Source organism: Macaca mulatta, chromosome 7 (assembly GCF_049350105.2).
Source record: "Macaca mulatta isolate MMU2019108-1 chromosome 7, T2T-MMU8v2.0, whole genome shotgun sequence".
Classification (NCBI taxonomy): domain Eukaryota; kingdom Metazoa; phylum Chordata; class Mammalia; order Primates; family Cercopithecidae; genus Macaca; species Macaca mulatta.
In genome coordinates, this window is record NC_133412.1 from 42191197 (window position 1) to 42200787 (window position 9591).

The 9591-nt window shown below is 48.2% G+C and overlaps 1 long non-coding RNA gene across 2 annotated transcripts; it reads left to right on the plus strand.

Annotated features, from left to right (window-relative positions):
* The first annotated feature begins 130 nt into the window (after positions 1-130).
* On the plus strand, positions 131-9351 carry LOC144329924 (uncharacterized). Of its 2 annotated transcripts, XR_013395668.1 has the most exons (3): positions 131-188; positions 405-514; positions 8345-9351. It is a non-coding gene; the product is annotated as an uncharacterized LOC144329924 (long non-coding RNA). The 2 variants fall into 2 exon arrangements; XR_013395667.1 differs by having other exon boundaries at positions 131-514.
* Positions 9352-9591: the final 240 nt, after the last annotated feature.

A 9591-nucleotide genomic window follows, 5' to 3' on the forward strand; every position in this document is an offset into this window, starting at 1 on the left:
CAGACCCTGAAATGGCAGAATCTCCAATCCCACGTGGATTTGGAGATTATATAAACACAAAGCTCCCACCCAGCCGGCACCTTCATGAGTAATCATGCGTACCCATCGGTGCTGACCTGGAAGCTGATCTGAAGAAGGAGGCTGGAGAGAGGAGTTAGGGGTGTACAGCTCTTCCAGACATCTGACGGGTAGGAACTTATATTTCTGTGTCCCCAGCTATGACCTAGTAGTGCAGCCTCTAGTAATCTCTTCAGTGCCCCAGGCCTCCCCCACTGCTGTGCTCCATATCACCTCTGAGCTTCTGGAATTTCTATTCCTTTTATCTGGAATTCTCCCATCCTCACTCTCCACCCCCAGCTTCCAGACCTTTCCCAGTACCCATTCTTCTTCCCCTGTGCTCTCAGAGTTCCTTCTCTGTGTCCTGTTGAGCCTGGGAATACCTTGTCTTGAAGTCTCACCTACCACATGGGAAGCTTTCTGACTCGAAGGAGTGGCCGTAAACGCTACTGAGTGAGTAAGTAGAACTCCTTAACCTCTGCAGCCCCCTGGCCTCCAGCAAGGAGCAGATAATGGTGGGATTTTCAGTAGTAGGTGTTCAATAAACCTTTGCTGAACCAATACTGGGCTATTCCTGGAGCTTCTGGGCTATCTGAAGCCAATGGCCCTTTCTCTTTGATGTACTGTACATACATCACCCTTCAATATTTCATCCTTAGGGTAGGGAAAAGAGATGGCCTCACTCCTGGGAAACGCTGCCTTGGAACTCAACTCCTGAGAGCGTACCTGACTACTTCAGGGCAGGCCCCCATTCTGACCCCAAGTTTCCCACCACCAGGAAAGCCTAGGCAATAAGAAGGCAGGTAGAAGCTGGGCTTGGTGATGTGTGCCTGTAGTCCCTGCCACTTGGGAGGCTGAGCTGGGAGGGTTAATTGAGGCCAGACTCAAGTCTAGACGGGGCAACATAGCAAGATCCCCTCTTTATTTAAAAGGAAAAGAAGAAAGACAGGTAGAAAGGATGACCTTGAAGCTTAAAGGCTGAGATGTGTCTAAGTTATATTTTCTTTTTCTTCATTTTTTTGGGGGAGTGGGGGTCAGGGCCTTGCCCTGTCACCCAGGCTGGAATGTAGTAGCACGATCTTGGCTCACTGCAACCTTCGCCTTTCGGGTCAAGCCTCCCAAGTAGCTGGGAATACAGGATCCCACCACCACGCCCAGCTAACTTTCCCTAGTAGAGACAGGGTTTCGCCAAGTTGGCCAGGCTGGTTTCGAACTCCTGACCTCAAGTGATCCGCCTGCCTCAGCCTCCCAAAGTGCTAAGGTTACAGGCATTAGCCACCGTGCCTGGCCATAATTTTTGTATTTTGGTAGAGATGGGTTTTGCCACATTGCCTGGGCTGGTCTCAAACTCCTGGCCTCAAGTGATCCGCCTGCCTTGGCCTCCCAAAGTGCTGAGATTATATATGTGAGCCACCACACCCAGCCATCTGAGGTATATTTTCTTGGTGCTCCTAGGTTTTTGTTTATTTATTTTGAGACAGAGTCTCGTTCTGTTGTCCAGGCTGGAATACAGTGGCGCGATCTCAGCTCACCACAACCTCTATCACCCAGGTTCAATCGATTCTCCTGCCTGCCTCAGCCTCCTGAGTAGCTGGGATTACAGGTGTGCACCACCATGCCCAGCTAATTTTTGTATTTTTAGTAGAGATGGGGTTTTACCATGTTGGCCAGGCTGGTCACGAACTCCTGACCTCAAGTGATCTGCCTGCCTCAGCCTCTCAAAGTGCTGAGATTATAGGTGTGAGCCACCACACCCGCCCAGTGTTTATAGGTTTAAGCTCCACATGAGTGCAACTGGTCTCTGGAGGGAAAGGGGACAGGCTGCTGCCCCAAGCAATTAATATAATCTTTCTATTGTTCCTGCTAACCCTAGTTATAGGATTAGGGGAGCTTCACTAGCCACTGGTAGATGGAATGGATGGTGGGAAAAGCATGACATAGCCCTGTGATAGGATTCTGATTCTGTAACCTTGGGCAAGTCGCCAGTTAGTATCAGTCAGTTCATCTGTAAAATGGGAATACTAGTGCACAATTGCAGGGAATGTGTTAAGTAAGATAAGAGCTCTTGGAGGTTGTGATTATTGCCCTGGGTCCACTGCTAGTTTGCACATCAAGGTCATAGACTGAGTAATTTCTTTTTTTTTTTCCTTTGAGATGGAGTCTCGCTCTGTCACCCAGGCTGGAGTGCAATGGTGCGATCTCGGCTCACTGCAATCTCTGCCTTCCAGGTTCAAGTGATTCTCCCGCCTCAGACTTCCCAGTAGCTGGGATTACAGGCACCCACCATCATGCCTGGTTAATTTTTGTATTTTTGTAGAGACAGGATTTCACCATGTTGGCCAGGCTGGTCTCGAACTCCTGACCTCAGGTGATCTGCCCAACCTCAGCCTCCCAAAGTACTGGGATTACAAGCATGAGCCACCGAGCCCAGGCAGCCACTTAATTTCAGCCCCAAATCCCTGAGCTCTCCCTTTCTCTCCTTGCCTTCCTCTGGGCCACATTGTGAACCTGGATCCCAGGTTCCAATCTAAGACAAACAGTATTTCCAAAGTAGCTGTGCCAGAAGACCAGGATCTGCGTCCAGGTCACCATGGCAACCCGTGTGACTATACGCAGATAGTTTAATCTCTCCAAGGCTTTGTTTTCTCAAGGTAAAACTAGAGAACTAGAGACACCTTTCAGGCTCTCATGAGTGTTCCCCAGGCTTCTGTAAGAATTAAATGAGATCCTGATGCTGAAAGTTCTTTGAAGTCCTCAAAGCCCCAGGACAGACAACAGGAGGGATTGTAAAGTCAGCAAAGGAACAACACAAGAACTTCACTTCAGATCCAGCCTTCCTGAGAGGTGGTGTCTCCTCCCTGCACACCCTCTCCCAAAGACATTATTTCTTCTGTCCCCACCACATAGCTGAAAATTAGCGGGGGACCACCTGAGGACAGGGATAGCATCTCTTCATCTTTGAATCAAATCCTGGAAGCCCAGCTCAGGTCCTGGCAGAGGGGCTTCAGTAATGAATATTGAATGATTGAAAGGCTAGGGTTGCTAAGGAAATACCTCTGACAGCAGTTTTTTTGTTTTGTTTTGTTTTGTTTTGTTTTGAGGCGGAGTCTTGCTTTGTTGCCCAGGCTGGAGTGCAGTGGTGCAAGCTTGGCCCACTGCAACCTCCTCCTCCTGGGTTCAAGCAATTTTCTTGTCTCATCCTCCAGAGTATCTGGTATTACAGGCACTCGCCACCATGCCTGGCTAATTTTTGTATTTTTAGTAGAGACAGGGTTTCACCATGTTCATCAAGCTGGTCTCAAACTCCTGACCTTGTGATCCGCCTGCCTCGGGCTCCCAAAGTGCTGGGATTACAGGCCTGAGCCACCACGCCCTACCCTACAGTATTTTTACACTAACATGTCAATGGCTGCTTTTCCTCTCTTCCAAGATGGGAGGGAAAGTGAGATGCCAGGAACCTGAATGAGGAGAGGACCCAGGATTGAAAAACAAAGAGAAGCCCCAAAGGGATGTCTGGGCAGGCCAAAGGTTTCTGTCTGAACCCTGAGCTCCCTGCTCATACCTCCCTCTCAGCACCCAGGGCCTATGAAACCACAGGGCCCACGCCCTGCTTCACTGCCAGTTCCTATGAAACCACAGCCTTTGCTGATGGGGAAACTGAGGTTCAGCGGCCAAAATCAACTAGCTTGAAGTTACACAGCAAAGTACTGAATTCACTTAATACTTTGTTTAATTTCAAAAGCAGGTAGCTTAAAGGCTTTCTTTCTAAGAAAAAGAAAATCAAACCTAATCAAAGATATTTTCATACATACCCCCCCAAGGCCGGGCGCAGTGGCTCACGCCTGTAATCCCAGCACTTTGGGAGGCCGAGGCGGGAGGATCATGAGGTCAGAATATTGAGACCACCCTGGCTAACACGGTGAAACCCCGTCTCTACTAAAAATACAAAAAATTAGCCGGGTGTGCTGGCGGGCGCCAGTAGTCTCAGCTACTCGGGAGGCTGTGGCAGGAGAATGGCGTGAACCCAGGAGGCGGAGCTCGCAGTGACCCGAGATTGTGCCTCTGCACTCCAGTCTGGGTGACAGAGCGAGACTCCGTCCCCCCTCCCAAAAAAAAAAAAAAAAAACAAAAAATACATACCCCCCCAAATGATCTTTTATCCTCTAGAAAGTGTGTGTGTGTGTGTGTGCATTTTTTAAAATGAGTTTTAAGTTCTGGCAACAATTTAATGACACTTGCTAAACTTTTACTGGTTTTGAGTCCTTCCCAGGGAACCAAAGGTCACTGAAAGCCTCTCTGGCCTGCTTCCCTGCCTGAGTCCCTGGCCTCCCAGAGCCTGTGAGAGGGCCTTCTGGGCCAAACCAACTGCAGAATTGCCCAGCATTCTCGGGAGGCTGGCTCTACCGGGCTACTTTTCTAAGGGATTTAAAGTAGGAATTGTTACACTTGACTAGAGTCCAGTGGGGCAACTGACAGTCTCAGGGACAGGAGCTCCACATGGAATGAGGTGGGATAGGGTGAGGAGGGAAGATGAGCTGTCTCTACCCTCACCACTGAAGGTGGCAGTGTGAGCCTATGCCCGCCTCTACTGCCTTTTTTACCATCCAGAAGAGTCTATTGCCCATGAGGGGAAGGGTACACTCATCCTCTCTAAGGCCTTAGAAATTTAAGGAGGCAGTAGGGGGAGAGGGCAATGCCTAACCCAAAGGAATACTTCCCAGTGCTGTGTTAGGGCACCACAGGTCATAGAACCTATGCAGAAGGGGCTTAGGGCCAGGCACGGTGACTCACACCTGTAATCCCAGCACTTTGGGAGGCTAAGGCAGGACGATCCCTCGAGGCTAAAGGATTGAGACCAACCTAGGCAACATAGCAAAACCCTATCTCTATAAAGAAAAACAACAACAACAACAACTAGGCTGGGCACAGTGACTCACACCTGTAACCCCAGTACTTTGGGAGGCTGAGGCAGGCGGTTCATGAGGTCAGGAGATCGAGACTATCCTGGCCAACATGATGAAATCCCATCTCTACTAAAAATACAAAATTAGCTGGGTGTGTGGTGTGTGCCTGTAATCCCAGCTACTCAGGAGGCTGAGGCACGAGAATCACTTGAACCCAGGAGGCAGAGCTTGCAGTGAGCCAAGATCGTACCACTGCAATCCAGCCTGGCGACAGAGCAAGACAATGTCTCAAAAAAAAACACAAAAACTAGCCGGGCATGGTGGTGTGTGCCTGTGGTCCCAGCTACTCAGGAGGCTGAGGTAGAATTACTTTCGTCCTGAAGGTGGAGGCTATAGAGAGCTGTGATACTACCATTGCACTTCAGCCTGTATAACGTAAAAGATCTCTGGAGGTCAACCAAGCCAGTGGAATCCACACTTGGCTGCAGTCCGGAATTGCCTTTTTTTTTTTTTTTTTTTTTTGAGACCGAGTCTTGCTCTATTACCCAGGCTGGAGTGCAGTGGTGTGATCTCGGCTCACTGCAAGCTCCACCTCCCGGGTTCATGCCATTCTCCTGCCTCGGCCTCCCGAGTAGCTGGGACTACAGGCACCCACCACCACACCCAGCTAATTTTTTTTGTATTTTTAGTAGAGACGGGGTTTGGGCGTGTTAGCCAGATGGTCTCGATCTCCTGACCTCGTGATCTGCCCATCTTGGCCTCCCAAAGTGCTGGGATTACAGGAGTGAGCCACTGCGCCCGGCCCTGACTTCTTAACACAGTGTTTAAACTTCCAAATTTTGCACTAAGGTAGGCCTGGATTCAAACTTTGATACATTTTATATTTGTTTCTGTGACTTTGGACAAGTGATCAGGGACTCTGAGCCTTGGTTTCTTTATCTGTAAAATGGGGATAGTACCTATCTCATAAGGTTTGTGTGCAATTAAATGAGATGACATATAGGAAGTCCTTGGCATAGTGCCTGGCATAATGTCCTCTCAAATATATAATTCAGGTCAGGTGTGGTGGTGCACGCCTGTAATACCAGCTACTTGGGAGGCTGAGGCAGAAGAATCACTTGAACCCAGGAGGCACAGGTTGCAGGGAACCGAGATTGCACCACTGCACTCCAGCCTGGGCAACAGAGCGAGACTCTGTCTCAAAAAAAAAAAAAAAAAAAGGCCTGGCACGGTGGCTCACACCTGTAATCCCAGCACTTTGGGAGGCCGAGGCAGGCGAATCTCAAGGTCAAGAGATTGAAACCATCCTGGCCAAAATGGTGAAATCCCGTCTCTACTAAATATACAAAAATTAGCTGGGCGTGGTGGCACACACCTGTAGTCCCAGCTTCTTGGGAGGCTGAGGCAGAAGAATTGCTTGAACCCGGGAGGTGGAGGTTGCGGTGAGCCAAGATCACGCCATTGCACTCCAGCCTGGGTAACGAGAGCAAAACTCCGTCTCAAAAAAAAAAAAAAAAAAAAATATATATATATATATATATATATGTATATGTATGTATATATGTGTATACATATGTATGTGTGTATATATGTATGTATGTATACACATATACACACACACACATAATTCAGTTAAGCCAGCCAGGTGTGGCAGCTCACACCTGTAATCCCAGCACTTTGGGAGGCCGAGGTGACAGATCACTTAATGTCAGGAGTTTGAGACCAGCCTGGCCAACATGGTGAAACCCCATCTCTACTAAAAATAAGAAAAGTTAGGCTGGCCACGGTAGCTCACGCCTGTAATCCCAGCACTTTGGGAGGCCAAGGCGGGCAGATCACCTAAGGTTGGGAGTTTGAGACCAGCCTGACCAACATAGAGAAACCCCATCTCTACTAAAAATACAAAATTAGCCAGGCATGTTGGCACATGCCTGTAATCCCAGCTACTCGGGAGGCTGAGGCAGGAGAATCGCTTGAACCCGGGAGGCGGATGTTGCAGTGAGCCAAAATTGCGCCATTGCACTCCAGCCTGGGCAATGAGTGAAACTCCATCTCAAAAAAAACAAAAAAAAGCAAAAATTAATCAAGCGTGCTCACTTGAACCCAGGAGGCAGAGGTTGCAATGAGCCGAGATCGTGCCACTGCACTCCAGCCTGGATGACAGAGCAAGACTCTGTCTCAAAAAAAAAAAAATTAGCTGGCCGGGCGCGGTGGCTCAAGCCTGTAATCCCAGCACTTTGGGAGGCCGAGACGGGTGGATCACGAGGTCAGGAGATCGAGACCATCCTGGCTAACCCAGTGAAACCCCGTCTCTACTAAAAAATACAAAAAACTAGCCGGGTGAGGTGGCGGGCACCTGTAGTCCCAGCTACTCGGGAGGCTGAGGCAGGAGAATGGCGTAAACCCGGGAGGCGGAGCTTGCAGTGAGCTGAGATCCGGCCACTACACTCCAGCCTGGGCTACAGAGTGAGAGACTCCGTCTCAAAAAAAAAAAAAAAAAAAAAAAAAAATTAGTTAAACCCAAATCTCTCTCCCTGTGCCTCCACCCAACTCCTCTATATATAACAGCCCTGGGTTCTACAATCCCATAGAGCACACCCATGTTCCCTGTCCTAGAGCAGCCTTGGCAGACATCCAACCCATTCCTAGCACCAGACTCTGATTCCTGTCACCTCAAACCTTGGTTGAGCCCTCTTCCAGACTGTTTGGCAATGAGGGTGGTGAAATATTTTGGGAAGGGGATTTTGCCCAGTAGGCCAGGCCTCTAGGAGTACCTTGAAGATGTAGGAAACCAACAACTTATATGGAAAGGCTGTAGAGATTGGTGATCTCAGTAGAGAAGAGGATGATGGCCCCTGCACCCTGATGATGTAAGGCCGCTAAGGCCAGCTATGTGCTGGGCACAAAGTTAGGCATGTCTCATCCCTGAGTTCATTTATCTCTCCTGGCTGCTCCATGAAATGATTTTTCCTTATTTTATATTTCCAGTGCACAGAGGTTAAGTAACCTGGACTGTGATGTACAGCTATAACTGATAGGATTGGAATCGGAACCCAGGACTCTCCCAACTTCTGGTACAAGAACATAACAAAGGAGTTAAGTTTGAATTGAGGTCTAGAGTCTAAAATGCAGTTTTAAGCTAGGCACTGTGGCTCACGCCTTTAGTCCCAGCGCTTTGGGAGGCCGAAGCAGAAGGATTGCTAGAAACCTGGAGTTCAAGACCAGCCTGGCCTAACATAGACCCCCATGGCTAAAAAAAAAATTATTAATGTATATTTATTATTAATATATATGTAATATATATGTTATATATATCATATATTTTATATGTGCATTTTATTTTATTTTTTATTTTTATTTCTTTCTTTGCTCTTGTTTCCCAGGCTGGAGTGCAACGGCGTGATCTCGGCTCACCGCAACCTCCGCCTCCAGAGTTCAAGTGATTCTCCTGCCTCAGCCTCCCAAGTAGCTGGGATTACAGGCGTGTGCCACCACACCCGGCTAATTTTGTATTTTTAGTAGAGATGGGGTTTCTCCATGTTGGTCAGGCTGGCCTTGAATTCCCAACCTCAGGTGATCCGCCCACCTCGGCTGGGATTACAGGCATGAGCCACCACGCCTGGCCTTATTTTTTTATTTTTTAAGAAAAATAAAAAACAAAATAAAATGCAGCTTTCTTCCAAGAATTATCAAGATAAACATTTTTTTTATTTTTTATTTTATTCATTTATTTATTAATTGAGACAGGGTCTCACTCTGTTCCCCAGGCTGGAGTGCAGTAGTATGAGCTCAGCTCACTGCAGCCTTGATCTCCCCTGCTGGAACAATCCTCCCACTTCAGCCTCCTGAGTAGCTGGGACTACAGGTGTATGCCACCATACCTGGCTAATTGTTTTTGTTATTTGTAGAGACGGGGTCTCCCTATATTGCCCAGGCTAGTCTTGAACTCCTGGGCTCAAGTGATTCTCCTGCCTAGGCCTCCCAAAGTGCTGGGATTAGGTAAAGGCATGAGCCACCATGCCTGGCTCGTGTGTGTCATTTTTCATATAAATGGTAACATCCTGCATACATTGTTTCTTTTACTTAGTAAAGATCTTGGAGATATTTCTACATCTGTGCTTATAGATTTGCTATGTTCTTTCTTCTTTGTTTTAGAGACAAGGTCTCACTACGTTGCCCAGGCTGATCTTGAATTCCTGGATTTAAGGGATCCTCCTGTCTTGGCCGCCAAAACTACTGGGATTACAAGTACGAGCCACTGCACCCAGTCTGCTATGTTCTCTCTCTCTCTCTTTTTTTTTTTTTTTTTTTGAGACGGAGTTTCGCTCTTGTTGCCCAGGCTGGAGTGCAATGGTGCAATCTCGGCTCACCACAACCTCCGCCTCCCAGGTTCAAGCGATTCTCCTGCCTTAGCCTCCTGAGTAGCTGGGATTACAGGCATGCACCACCATGCCCAGCTAATTTTGTATTTTTAGTAGAGACGAGGTTTCTTCCTGTGGGTCAGGCTGGTCTCGAACCTCAGGTGATCCGCTTGCCTCGGCCTTCCAAAGTGCTGGGATTACAGGTGTGAGCCACTGCCTCCGGCCCATGTTCTCTTTAACATCCCCACATTGGTCCATTTCATGAATAT